Source organism: Chlorocebus sabaeus, chromosome 22 (assembly GCF_047675955.1).
Source record: "Chlorocebus sabaeus isolate Y175 chromosome 22, mChlSab1.0.hap1, whole genome shotgun sequence".
NCBI classification, from domain to species: domain Eukaryota; kingdom Metazoa; phylum Chordata; class Mammalia; order Primates; family Cercopithecidae; genus Chlorocebus; species Chlorocebus sabaeus.
The window spans coordinates 81,309,887-81,323,360 of record NC_132925.1 but is presented as its reverse complement, the minus strand read 5'-3'; the positions used below and the strand labels follow the sequence as shown (position 1 = coordinate 81,323,360).

Genomic DNA, 13,474 nt, shown 5'->3' with positions numbered 1-13,474 from the left:
TACCCTGAATACAAGAAACCCTAATAGTTAGGCAGGAGTATCATCACCCCTATTCAGCATGAAGAAGTTACGGAAGATGGACCTTCATCCTTTTGCAACCTCTAAGATTAAGCGTCCTCTTGTAAAAGGGAAAGGGGAGGTATGTGGGAAGCATACAAACCAGAGTAACTCCAGTTTGAATGAGGGCTAAGAAAAATGAAGCTGGATCACTTTTAAGGGCTGCACAGCCTACAATTGCCTTGCTCAATTTAAAGAGGCCAGCTCTTATGCTAGTAATAATGATAGTAATAACGATACCTTCTCTTTTACAAAAAAGAGAAGGGGGGCAGGTTGGGAAAAAGCTGAGTGTTGGGAGGCAAACTGAGGCAGGGCTTGCATAATATCCTTTGGAACGTGTCTAGACTTGCTGGCTCCTTGCTTCTAGCCCTCCTAGGCTCCTGTTCCCATTATCTCAAGAAGCAGAATATGTTCCATATAAATGCTAAACCATCGCAGCTGTAAATCATGTGTTTAATGCAACATGCTCTTTTGACCTCCACATTCTCAGCACCTGTTTTTTTGTTGGATTACCAGTAAATACTGTGGGCTCCCAGAGCGCGGGGCCTTCACAGCCTCCATACAATAGCAATGGCCCCCTAGTGTCCTATCTTTTTCTCTTTTTCTCAATCCTTTGACTCCGCTGGACTTTGTCACCCCCACGACCTGGTGTTGGGTCTGTTCACCCCAACACTCCACCCCTTGGCAATCACTATTCTGCTCTCTATGAATTTGACTAAGTACCTCATGTAAGTGGCATCATCCAAAATTTGTCTTTTTTTGTGTCTGGCTTATTTCACTTGGCATGTCAAGGTTCACCCATGTTGTAGTACACGTTAGAATTTCATTTATTTCTAAGGCTGTATAGTATTTCACTGTATGCCTACACCACATTTTGCTGATCCATTTGTTTGTTGATGGACATTTGGGTTGCCCCCACCTTTTGGATTTGTGACTAATGCTGCTATAAATATTGGTGTACAAATATCTGTCTGAATGCCTGCTTTTACTTCTTTTGGGTATACAGCATACCTTGGAGATATTGCAGGTATGGTTCCACATCACCACAATAACACAAATATTGCAATAAAGCAAGTCACACAAATTGTTTTGTTTCCCAGCACATATAAAAGTTATGTTTACACTATTTTGCAGTCTATTGTGCAATAGGATTATATCTAAAAATGTGCATACCTTAATTTAAAAATACTTTATTACGAAAAAATGTTAACCATCATCTGAGCCTCAGTGAGTTGTAATCATTTTGCTGGCCGAGGGCCTGGCCTTGATGTTGGTGGCTGCTGACAGATCAGGGTGATGGTTGCTGAAGGTTGGAGTGGTTGGTGGCAATTTCTTAAAATAAGACAACAGTGAAGTTTGCCATGTCAAATGACTATTCACAAAGGTTTCTCTGTAGCACATGATGCCATTTGATAGTATTTTACCCCCAACAGACCTTCTTGCAAAATTGGTCAGTCTCCTCCAATCTTGTCACTGCTTTATCAACTAAGTTTATGAAATATTCTAAATCCTTCGTTGTCATTTCTTTTTTAAAATTTTTTCAAAAAGTTTTTAGTAGAGATGACATCTTACTATGTTGCCCAGGCCTGTCTCGAACTCCTGGGCTCAAGTGATCCACCTGCCTTGGCCTCTCAGAGTGCTAGGATTGTAGATGAGCCATTGTGCCCAGCCCTTTGTTGTCATTTCAACAATGTTCACAGTCGTCTACATCAGGAGTAGATTCCATCTCAAGAAACCACTTTCTTAAGAAGCAACTCCTCATCCATTCAAGTTTGATCATGAGATTGCAGCAATTCAGTCACATCTTCAGGTTCCACTTCTAATTCTAGTTCTCTTGCTGTTTCCACATCTGTAGTTCCTTCCTCCACCGAAGTCTTGGACCCCTCAAAGTCATTCGTGTAGGTGAGAATCAACTTCTTCCAAACTTCTGTTCATGTTAATATTTTGACCTCCTCCCATGAATCACAAAGGTTGTGAATGGCATCTACACTGGTGAATTCTTTCTGAAAGGTTTTCAATTTACAAGATCCATCAGAGGAATCACTCTCTATGGCAGCTGAAGCCTTATGAAGTGCATTTCTTCTTTTTTTTTTTGAGTCTCATTCTGTCACCCTGGCTGGAGTGCAGTGGCATGATCACAGCTCACTGCAGTCTCAACCTCCTGGGCTCAAGCAATCCTCCAGCCTGAGCTTCCTCAGGTGTATGCCACCTCAGGACCACAGACATGCACTACAACACCTGGCTTATTTTTAAATGTTTTGTAGAGATGGGGTCTCGCCATGTTGCCCAGGCTGGTCTCAAACTCCTGGGCCCAAGCGATCCTCCTCGGCCTTCCAAAGTTCTGGGGTTATAGGCGTGAGCCACCTCACCCAGCATGAAGTGTATTTCTTAAATAATAAAACTTGAAAGTTGAAATTACTTCTTGAATGGCTGCAGAATGGCTGTAGGGTTAGCAGGCATGAAAACAACACATTAATGTTTTTGTATGTCTTACACATCTCCAGTGATTGTGTGCACTGTCAATAAGCACTAATCTTTTGAAAGGGATCTTTTTTCTGAGCAGTAGGTCTCAACAGTAGGCTTAAGATATTCAGTAAACCATGCTGTAAATGGATGTGCTGTCATCCAGGCTTTGTCTGTTTATTAAAGCACAGGCAGAGTGGAATTTTTTAAGGGCTCTAGGATTTTAGGAATGGTAAATGAGCATTGGCTTCAACTGAAAGTCACCAGCAGCATTAGCCCCTAACAGAGGAGTCAGCCTGGGCTGGACATGGTGGCTCATGCCTGTAATCCCAGCACTTTGGCAGGCTGAGGCAGGAAGATTACTTGAGCCCAGATGAGACCAGCCTGGGCAATGTAGGGAGACCCTGATTCTACAAAAACATTTTTAAAAATTAGCTGGGCATGTGGTTCCATCTACATGGGAGGCTGAGGCAGGAGGATAACACTTGAGCCCAGGAGGTCAAGGATGCAGTGAGCCATGACTGTGCCACTGCACTCCAGCCTGGGCAACAGAGTGAGACCCTGTTTCAAAAACAAACAAGTCGGCCTGTCCTTTGAAGCTCTGAAACCAAGCGTTGATTTCTCCTCTCTAGCTATGATAGTCCTAGATGGCATCTTCTTTCCAACAGAAGCCTGTTTCATCCACATGGGAAATCTATTGTTTAGTGTAGCCACCTTCATCAATGATCTTAGCTAGATCTTCTGGGGAACTTGCTGCTGCTTCTCTATTAGCACTTGCTACTTCACCTTGCACTTTTATGTTATGGAGACGGCTTTTTTCCTTAAACCTCATGAACCAACCTCTGCTAGCTTTCAACTTTTCTTCTGCAGCTTCCTCACTCTCTGAACCTTCATGGAACTGAAGAATTGCTCTGGATTAGGCTTTGGCTTAAGGGAATATTGTGGCTGGTTTGATCTATCCAGACCATGCAAACTTTCTCCACATTTGCAAAAGGCTGTTTTTGCTTTCTTGTCATTTGTGTGTTCACTGGAGTAGCACTTTTAATTTCCTTCAAGAGCTTTTCCTATCATTTATAACTTGGTTGTTTGATGCAAGGGACCTATCTTTCACCCTATCTTGGCTTTTGACATGCTTTCCTTACTAAACTTAATTATTTCTAGGTTTTGATTTAAAATGAGAAATGTGTGACTCTTCCTATCCCTTGAACACTTTTGAGACTATTTTAGGGTTAGTATTTGGCTTAGTTTTTTTTCTTTCTTTTTTTCTTGGAGACAGGGTCTTGCTTTGTTGCCCAGCCTGGAGTACAGTAGCACAATCATGGCTCACTGTGGCCTTGACCTCCCAGGCTCACACAATCCTCCCACCTCAGCCTCCCAAAGTGCTGGGATTACAGGTGTGAGCCACCACACCTTGCCTAAGTTCAATATTGTTGTGTCTCAAGAAATAGAAAGGCCCGAGGAAAGGGAGAGAGAGATGGGGTGGACTGGTTGAGGTAACTGGTCAGTGGAAAAGTCAGAACACACACAACAAAACCTTTCAATTTCTCCACATCCTCAACAACACTTACTATTTTCTGTTTTGTTCCTTTATGTGTTTTAAATTTTTAAAAAATTAATTATTTATTTTTTGAGATGGAGTCTCACTCTGTTGCCCAGGCTGTAGGACAATGGTGTGATCTTGGCTCACTGCAGCCTCCGCCTCCCAGGTTCAAGCAATTCTCATGCCTCAGCGCCCCCACTCCCCCCCAAATAACTGGGACCACAGGCATGCGCCACCATGCCCGGCTAGTTTTTGTATTTTTGATAGAGATGGGGTTTCGCTATGTTGGCCAGGTTGGTCTTGAATTCCTGGCCTCAAGTGATCTACCTGCCTTGACCTCCCAAAGTGCTGGGATTTACAGACATGAGCCACCATGCCCGGCCATGTATATGTGTGTTTTAGATAATAGCCATCGTAGTGTGTTTGCAGTGATATCTCATTGTAATTTTGATTTTCGTGTCCCTAATGATTAGTGATACTGAGTATTTTTTCACGTGCTTATCGGCCATTTGCGTATCTTCCTTGGAGAAATGTCTATTCAAGTCCTTTGTCCATTTTTAAATAGTTTTTTTTCTGTTATGAATTGTAGAAGTTCTCTCCATATATATTCTAGATATTAATTGTTTATCAGATATAATTATTTTCTCTTACTCCTTGGGTTGCATTTTTACTCTGTTGATATTGTCCTTTGTTGCACACATTTTTAAATTTTGGTAAAGTCCAATTTAACTATTTTTTTGTTTTATTGCCTGTGTTTTTGGTGTCATATGTGAGAAATTATTAAGTTAGATGTCATGGAGCTGGTCCCGTATGTTCTCTTCCCAGGGTTTTATAATATTAGCTCCTATATTTAGGTCTATGATACATTTTGAGTTGATTTTTGTATATAGTTGGCCCTTGAACTTGAAGAATCAGGGGCATTGATCCTCCTTGCGGTCAAAAATCCATGTGTCATTTTTTACTCCCCCAAAGTTTAACTACAAATAGCTTACTGTTGACTAGAAATTTTACAATAACACAATTAACACATTTTGTATGTTATATCTATTGTATACTACTTTTTTTTTTTTTTTTTTAATCAGAGTCTTGCTCTGTCACCCAGGGTGGAGTATAGTGGTACAATCTGGGCTCACTGCAACCTCTGCTGCCCAGGTTCAAGCAATTCTCCCACCTCAGCCTCCCAAGTAGCTGGGATTACAGGCATGCACCATCATGCCTGGCTAATTTTTGTATTTTTAGTAGAGACAGGGTTTCACCATGTTGGCCAGGCTGGTCTTGAACTCCCATCCTCAGGTGATCCACCCACCTCGGCCTCCCAAAGTGCTGGGAGTACAGGTGTGAGCCACTGTGCCCAAGCTATATTCTTAATAAAGTAAATTAGAGTAAAGAAAATGCTATTTAAAAATCATAAGAGAAAATACATTCACTGTTCATTAAGTGGAAGTGTGTCATCACAAAGGTCTTCATCCTCTTCACTTCCTGTTGAGTAGGCTGAGGAGGAGGAGGAGGAAGAGGAAGGTTGTTTTTGCTGTTTCAGGAGTGGCAGAGGCAGAGGAGGTGGAAGGGGAGGCAGGAGAAGTGGACACACTCAGTGAAACTACAGAAATGCAATGTAATTTATTTCTGACTTTTTTGTTCATTTCTCTAAAAATATTTCTATATGATACCAATCCCTCTTCTACCGTTTGCTGTAGTTTTTGTGCCCATATCATGGGAGGGTCCACGTAAAAGAAGTAAAAAGCAGTCATGAATAATGAGAAACCTTCTGTCAGACTGTCTAATGTTAATTTCTTTTCTAGTAATTATTCTATTATGTCTTCTTCCTCATGATCTGGCACTGGTTCAGAAGCACTCATCTCCATCAAGCTGTCTTCTATTAATTCCTCTGGCATGACATCTATTAGCTCTTTAATTTCCCCAAGATCCATATCTTGAAACCCTCCACCCAGACCCTCCCCACCTTTTTTGTTTTGGGCTTGATGGCTTTCACAGCTTTTAATTTTTATTTATTTATTTATTTATTTAGGCTTTCACAGTTTTTTCCATAACAATGATGGCATGTTCAATGGTGTGATCCTTCCTGACTTTCATGATAGTCTCTCTGTCTGGGTTTTCTTCCATAGCACTGACAATCCTTTCCATAGACTATTGTGTGTAATGAGCCTTGCAGGTCCTTATGATCCCCTGATCTAGAGGCTGAATTATAGACCTTATGCTTGGGGACAAGTAGACAACTCCAAGTGTTGATCTCATGGTGTTCTGGGTGGCCAGGGGCATTGACCAATATTAAGAGAACTTTAAAAGGCAGTTCCTTACTATCAATTTACTTCCTGAGTTCAGGGATAAAGCATCGATGAGACGCATCCAGAAAAAGGGTTCTTGTTGTCTTGGCCTTATTGTTGTACAAACAAAAGCCCAGCAGCTGGTGTTTATCTTTTCTGTTCAAGGCTCAGAGGTTAGCAGCTTTACGGATAAAGGCAGTCATGATCACAAACCTGACTGCATTTGCACAAAGCAGTAGAGTTAGCCAATCCCTTCCTACCTTAATTCCTGGTGCTCCCTTCCCTTCCTTACTAATAAATGTTCTTTTTGGCATTTTATTTTCCAGAAGAGGGCACTTTCATCTGCATAAAAACATGCTCAGGCAGATATCCTTTCTCATCAGTTCTTTTTTTTTTTTTTTTTTTTTTAAGACAGAGTCTCGCTGTTACTAAGGCTGGAATGCAGTGGTGCCATCTTGGCTCGCTGCAACTTCTGCCTCCCAGGTTCAAACAATTCTTGTGCCTCAGTCTTCCAAGTAGCTGGAATAACAGGCATTTGCCACCAAGTTCAGCTAATTTCTTGTGTTTTTAGTAGAAATGGGATTTCACTATGTTGGCCAGGCTGGTCTTGAACTCCTGACTTCAGGTGATCTGTCCACCTCTGCCTCCGAAAGTGCTGGGATTACAGGCATAAGCCACCACAACCGGCCTCAGTGATTTTCTTAATGGCATCTGGGAGCTTATCTGCTGCATCTTGGTCAACAGAAGCTGCTTTTCCTGTTACCTTGACTTTGTTTTTTTCTTTTTTGGAGACAGGATCTCACTCTGTTGCCCAGGCTGGAGTGCAGTGGTACAATCACAGCTCACTACAGCCTCTAACTCCTCAAACAATCCTCCCACCTTGGCCTCCCAAAGTGCTCAGATAGTAGGTGTGAGCTACTGTGCCTGGTCTTATCCTTTTTGATGTTATTGTAAATTGAATTGTTTTCTTAATGTTCATTTTAGATTGTCTATTATCAATGTATAGAAATAAAACTGGTTTTTGTGTGTTGATTTTGTATCCTGCACCTTTGCTAAATTTGTTCATTCATTCTAACAGAATCACTTCTTGGCCTTTTGGCTAAGATCAAATGCAGTTCTAATAGGGGTGTGTGTGTGTGTAATCTTTAGGGTTTTCTACATAAAAGATCTTGTCATGTGAGGAAAAAAGGCAATTTACTCCTTCATTTCCAGTTAGATGCCTTTTATTTCTTTTTCTTACCCAATTGCTTTGGCTAGGACTTCCAATACTATGTTGAATAGAAGTGGTAAAAGCTGCCATCTTGTCCTATTGCCAGGCTGGAATGCAGTGGTGCCGTCTTAACTCACTGCAGCCTCTGTCTTTTGGGCTTAAGCAATCCTCCAACCTCAGCCTTCCAAGGAGCTGGAACCAGGCACATGCCACCATGTCTGGCTAATTTTTGTTTATTTTGTGGAGGTGGGGTTTCGCCATGTTGTCCTGGCTGGTCTCAAACTCCTGAACTCGAGCAATCTGCCAACCTCAGCTTCCCAAAGTGCTGAGATTACATACATGAGCTATTGCACCCAGCCTAACTTTTAAGGAATTGTCAAACTGTCTTCTGGAGCAGCTACACTATTTTGTATTCTCCCCAACAATGTATAAGAGTTCCAGTTGCTCCACAACTGGAATGTCTGTTCAAATCTTTTGCCCATTTTTAAATCAGTCATTTGTTTTCTTTTTTTTTTTTTTTTTTTTTTTTTTTTGAGACGGAGTCTTGCTCTGTAGCCCGGGCTGGAGTGCAGTGGCCGGATCTCAGCTCACTGCAAGCTCCGCCTCCCGGGTTCCCGCCATTCTCCTGCCTCAGCCTCCGGAGTAGCTGGGACTACAGGCGCCCGCCACCTCGCCCGGCTAGTTTTTTGTATTTTTAGTAGAGACGGGGTTTCACCGTGTTAGCCAGGATGGTCTTGATCTCCTGACCTCGTGATCCACCCATCTCGGCCTCCCTAAGTGCTGGGATTACAGGCTTGAGCCACCGCGCCCGGCCATGAGCCACCGCGCCCGGCCTGTTTTCTTACAGTTTCTTAAAATTGATGTCTATCTATCTATTCTGGATACAAGTTCTATGTTGAATATGTGATTTGCAAATATTTAATCCCAGTGTGAGATGTCTTTTCATTCTCTTAACAGTGCTTTTTGCGAAGAAAAAAATATTTGGTATTTGGTATTATCATTTGTTTGTTTTTGATTTTTGCCTCTCTAGTAGGTGTGTAGTGATATCTCATGGTGGTTTTGAGTTGTGCTTCACTAATGGCTAATGATATTGGGCATCTCTTACTGTGCTTATTGGCCATTTGTATATCATCTTTGGAGAAATGTCTGTTCAAATCTTTTGCACATTTTTAAATTAGTCATTTGTTTTCTTTTTTAAAATTTTTATTATTATTACTATTTTTTGAGATGGAGTCTCCCTCTGTCACCTAGGCGGGAGTGCAGTGGCGCTATCTCAGCTCACTGCAAGCTCCGCCTCCTGGGTTCACGCCATTCTCCTGCCTCAGCCTCCTGAGTAGCTGGGACTACAGGTGCCTGCCACCGCGCCCAGCTAATTTTTTGTATTTTTAGTTAAGACGGCGTTTCACCGTGTTAGCCAGGATGGTCTCGATCTCCTGACATCGTGATCTGCCTGCCTTGGCCTCCCAAAGTGCTGGGATTAGTCATTTGTTTTCTTATAGCTTCTTACAATTGATATCTATCTTTCTGTTCTGGATATAAGTTCTTTTTTTTTTTTTTTTTGAGACAGAGTTTCACTCTTTTTGCCCAGGCTGGAGTGCAATGGCGCGATCTTGGCTCACCGCAACTTCCACCTCCCGGGTTCAAGCAATTCTCCTGCCTCAGCCTCCCGAGTAGCTGGGATTACAGGCATGTGCCACCACCCCGGCTAATTTTGTATTTTTAGTAGAGATGGGGTTTCTCCATGTTGGTCAGGCTAGTCTTGAACTCCCGACCTCAGGTGATCCACCTGCCTCGGCCTCCCAAAGTGCTGGGATTACAAGCGTGAGCCACTGCACCCGGCTCTGGATATAAGTTCTATGTTGAATATGTGATTTGCAAATATTTTCTCCCAGTGAGAGATGTCTTTTCATTCTCTTAACAGTGGCTTTTGCAAAGAAAAAAGTTTAAATTTTGATGAAACTCAATTTATCACTTTTTTTTTTTTAATGGATCATGTATTGGTGTCATTATCTACAAACTCCTTGCTTACTGTCAGGTTGCAAAGTTTTCTTTTATGTTTTTTTCTGAAGTTTTATAGTTTTACGTTTAGATCTATGGTCCACTTTGAGTTAATTTTTGTTTAAAGCGTCAGGTTTAGATCTGAGTTTTTTTGGCATCTGGTTGTCCAGTTGTTTCAACATCATTTGGTGAAAAGACTATCTTTTCTTCATTGAATTGCCTTTGGACCCTTGTCAAAAATCAATTGGCCATTTTGAGTGGATCTATTTTTGGACTTTTTGTTCTGATCCATTGATCTGTGTGCTTATCTCTTCTTCAATATTATTCAGTCATTACTGTAGTTATATAGTACTTTTGATAATTAGGTAGTGTGAGTCTTCCAAACTTGCTTTTTTTTTTTTTTTTTTTTTTTTTTTTTGAGATAGAGTCTCACTCTGTTGCCCAGGCTGGAGTGCAATGGTACGATGTCAGCTCACTACAACCTCTGCCTCCCAGGTTCAAGCACCTCAGCCACCCAAGTAGCTGGGATTACAGGTGTGTGCCAGCAAGCCCAGATAATTTTTGTATTTTTAGTACAGATGGGGTTTCACTATGTTGGCCAGGCTGGTCTCGAGCTCTTGGCTTCAAGTAATCTGCCCGCCTTGGCCTCGGGGATTACAGTTGTCAGCCACCACACCTGGCCTGCTTTTATTTTTCAAAATTGTTTTAGAATCAGCTTATCTGCATCTACAAAAAAAAATTCTTGATAGAATATCTATTAGAATAGTGTTAAATCTATAGAACATTTCAGGGAAATTGTCATCCTAACTATACTGAATGTTACCATCCACAAGTGCAGCCTGTTTCTCCATTTGCTTAGGTGTTTTTTGATTTCTTTCATCAGTGTTTTATAGTTTTCAGTATATTGATCCTGGATATTTTATTAGATTTATGCCTAAGTATTTTGTTTTTTAGGATTTGTCAATGCTGTTTCAAAAAAATTTCAATTGAATTCAGATCAGAATCCAATCAGTTACTGCTAGTGTTTTGAAATACAATTGATTTTCACATGTTGACATTATGTCCTGCAGTCTTGCTGAACTCATTTATTATTTTTAGGAGCTTTTCTATACATTCCATGGAATCGTCTGCATAGACGATTATGTTGTCTGTGAAAAACACAATTTCTTTCCTTCTAAAATGCATGTCTTTTGTTTGTTTTTCTTGTCTTATTGCTGGTCTTCTAGTACAATTGAATAGGAGTGGTGAGAATGAATAACCTTGTCTTGTTCCTGATCTCAGAGGGAAAGTGTTCAATCTTTCAACATTAAGAATGATGTTTGTTTTTGTTTTTTTTTGTAGATGCCCTTATTCAGGCTAAGGAAGCTCTCTTCTGTTCCCAGTTTGCCAAGTCCTTTAACCAGAATGACCATTGAATTTTGTGAGATACTTTGTCTACATCAGTTTATTTGATTGATTTTTTTCTTTAGAATTTTTTTTTTTTTTTTCCAGACAGTCTTGCTTTGTGGCCCAGGCTGGAGTGCAGTGGCGTGATCTTGGCTCCCTGCAACCTCTGCCTCCTGGGTTCAAGCAATTCTTCTGCCTCAGCCTCCCAAGTAGCTTGGACAACAGGCACCCACCACCACACCTGGCTAATTTTTGTATTTTTAGTAGAGATGGGGTTTCACCATGTTGTCCAGGCTGGTCTCAAACTCCTGATTTTGTGATCCACCTGCCTCAGCCTCCCAAAGTGCTGGGATTACAAGCATGAGTCACCACGCCTGGCCTCTTCTTTAGATTGTTAACATGGTGGATTTTACATTAATTGATTTTCAAATATTGAACCATCCTTGAATTCTTGGTATAAACCTGGCTTGATTATGGTAAGATATGCACACATGCATGTATATTGGTGGATTTAATTTGTTAATATTTTGCTGAGATTCATGTCTATGTTCAAGAAAGATCTTTGGTTTGTAATTTTCTTTCCTTGTCTGATTTTGACATCAAGGTAATGTTGGGCTCACAAAATGAACTGGGAAGTGTTCTCTCCTCTTCTGTTTTCTGAATGAGATTGTGTAGAATTGGTGTTATTTCTTCTTTAAATATTTGATAGAATTTGTGAGTGAAACTACCTGGAGATGTCTTTTTCAGGTGCTTTTAGCTACAAATTCAAGTTCTTCACCAAATATAGAACTATTCAGGATATCTATTTGTTCTTGGGAAAATTGGGGTCATTTGTATCTATCAAGGAATTGGTCCACTTCATCTAAGTTACCAAGCTTTTACGCCTTGGTTTCTCGTAATATTCACTTATGAGCCTTTTAAATTGTCAAGGAGGGAGTCTGTAGTGATATTCCTTCTTTCATTCCTGAATTTAGTAGTTTCTGTCTTTTGTCTCTATTTCATTGTCAGTCTGGCTAAATAATGTTGGTGTTTCTTATTTTAGCAGGTAACCTTGAAGCTGAAGTTCAGGTCAGAAATTTCAACCAGCTTTGTGTAAGCTGTGGTTCCAAGTAAAATTTTGAAAGTATTTGCAGGGCTATTCAGATCAGTCCCACCTGTGTGCCCCCAAGTCTGGCCAAACTGTAATTGGCTTCTACTAAATTGAGGTCATTCAGTGACCTGGGCGGAGACCTGCCTGCAACAGAGTTCACGAAACCTGTGGTATTCTGTTTGGGGTGAGATCCATATGTGCAAGCACCGGGTGAACCCCATGAGTTCATACACAACTATCTGGGATGTCTCTCTTGATCTCCCCCATCTTTGTGATCTTCCCAGTACTTTCTGATCACATTGGCTGCAACTACAGATCCTTTCAGAAGGCATAGAGCGGCTAAGGACTCTGAAAAGTAAATTGTAGTCAGTGGACTGGGGAAAGAGATGAGAATTCAAAGCTGTGGGGAAAAGAAAGAGAGATCAGACTGTTACTGTGTCTATATGGAAAGAAGTACACATAAGAGACTCCATTTTGTTCTGTATTTGAGATGCTGTTAATCTGTGACCCTAACCCCAACCACCTTGTCCTTGCAAGAGACATGTGCTGTGGTGACTCAAGGTTTAACGGATTTTGGGCTGTGTAGGGTGTGCTTTAATAAACAAGTGACTGAAGGCAGTATGCTTGTGAAAAGTCATCATCATTCTCTTAATCTCAACTACCCAGGGACATGTACACTGCCAAAGGTCGCAGGGACCTCTGCCTAGGAAAGCTAGGTATTGTCCAAGGTTTCTCCCCACGTGATAGTCTGAAATATGGCCTCGTGGGAAGGGAAAGACCTGATCATCCCCCAGCCTGACACCCGTGAAGGGTCTGTGCTGAGGAGGACTAGTATAAGAGGAAAGAAGCCTCTTGGCAGTTGAGATAGAGAAAAGCATCTGTCTCCTGCCCGTCCCTGGGCAATGGAACATCTCAGTGTAAAACCTGATTGTATGTTCTGTTTACTGAGAAAGGAGAAAACCGCCTTAGGGCTGAAGGTGGGACTTGCTAGCTCAATGTTGCTCTTTATGCACTAAAAAGGTTTATGGAGATGTTTGCATATGCATATCAAGGCACAGCACTTTTCCTTAAACTTATTCATGTCACAGAGATCTTTATTCATGTGTCTTACTGATGACCTCCCTACCATGATCCTATTATCCTGCCACTTCCCTTTTTCTAAGATGGTAAAGATAATGATCAATAAATACTGAGGGAACTCAGAGACTGGTGCCGGTGCGGGTCCTCTGTATGGTGAGCACCGGTCCCCTGGGCCCACTTTTTCTTTCTCTATACTTCATTTCTGTGTCTCATTTCTTTTCTCAAGTCTCTCGTTCCACCTAGCGGGAAACGCCCACTCATAGGGCTGTGATGAGGGCTCAGTGAGTTAATGTTTGTAAAGCTGCTCACTCGGTGTCTGCCACATAGTAAGTGCTGTATAAATGTTAATTGATTAATTAATTTTTGAA

General features: G+C 41.3%; 1 pseudogene; it reads left to right on the top strand.

Moving 5' to 3' along the window:
• The first annotated feature begins 7,421 nt into the window (after window positions 1-7,421).
• Window positions 7,422-7,572, top strand: LOC119626123 (U2 spliceosomal RNA; annotated as a pseudogene).
• The last annotated feature ends 5,902 nt before the right edge of the window (window positions 7,573-13,474 follow it).